The 1,199-nt window shown below is 47.1% G+C and overlaps 1 non-coding gene across 1 annotated transcript; it reads right to left on the bottom strand.

The window, feature by feature from the left end:
* Positions 1 to 876: 876 nt before the first annotated feature.
* LOC126196840 (U6 spliceosomal RNA) lies at positions 877 to 983 on the bottom strand. The gene has a single exon (XR_007539272.1). It is a non-coding gene; the product is annotated as a U6 spliceosomal RNA (small nuclear RNA).
* Positions 984 to 1,199: the final 216 nt, after the last annotated feature.

Here is a 1,199-nt window from a genome sequence, read left to right on the forward strand (position 1 = left end):
TCCTGTGGACACATCTGATTGAGGCAGCCATCAGAAGGGGTACGGCGTCACCTCTTCCGTTTCCTCGGCGACCATTGGTTCCTAACATTTTGTTCCGTGTCGGATGGGGCACGGAGAGCGACGTCTCTGATCGGCGTCTGAACCAGTCTACCACGGAGACATTCAGAACGGACATGGCCTTCCTCGCCACAACCTGAACAAGTGCGTGGCTGGCCATCCTACATAACGACAGCCCTGCAGCAGGCAATTACAGGTATGAAGGCATGTTTCCTCTCTTCAATTTTTATCTGACGGACACCACTGATGATGCAGTACGTTTCGAACATATTCCACGTTTCAACAACGTAATTGACGCCGCTGCCTTAAAGTTTAAAAGCTGCCGCCACAACGTCCGTCGGTTCCTCAAACGGGCGTTCGAAAACCCGCAATGTTTGGAGGCCAAAACCAGCGTGGTCAACATCGACAGCACCTATATGGGCGTCAGAATATCGGAGCTTCATATTGTTAGCATGACGCCGTACAACGTCGACGCACAGCTCTTTATACTTTATGTATACAGCAGTACTAAGGATCTAAAAATGAATTGCGAGAATATATTGCGGCGGAAAGGCACTTCGTCCCGTTTAAATCGTTGTACTTCGTATTTTGTTTGTCGGTCATGATACAAAGGAAAAGATAATTTAATCGTGGCTGGGAGACAGGAAAACGCCATAAATGTCTGTGAATTCGGACACAAAGACAGACCGCTAGCGGAAGTAAACAATAACGCGAATTCGCTCGCAAGTAGCAGAACAGGCAAGACGCAAACAAGGCGTGATAGCCTCACCACTGCTGAAAGCAAACTGATCTTGTGACCGGACACATTGAGCGACCGTACCAGCTGTGGAACACTTCATGATTTTGTGTGCGATCCTTGCGCAGGAGCCGTACTAATCTTTTCTGTATCGGTGCAATTTTAGTATATGTACTGCCGAAGCAAGTACTCTCAGTTGTGGACTCCTTTAATAGTGACCGATACAAAGCATAAAACCACAGCTAAAATTTTCAAATTCGCTTCTCTCGAAAACGTTAGAGAACTCTGTCTTCCTGTTATTGTTGTTAAAGTCCTAGTCGTGCTCTGGACTCGCTACCAATATGAATGGAACCTCAGAGTGGAAGTTGATACTGTCCCTTGTGAGCAGAATCGAGAGCGGAGCTTT

Source organism: Schistocerca nitens, chromosome 7 (genome assembly GCF_023898315.1).
Source record: "Schistocerca nitens isolate TAMUIC-IGC-003100 chromosome 7, iqSchNite1.1, whole genome shotgun sequence".
Classification (NCBI taxonomy): Eukaryota; Metazoa; Arthropoda; class Insecta; order Orthoptera; family Acrididae; genus Schistocerca; species Schistocerca nitens.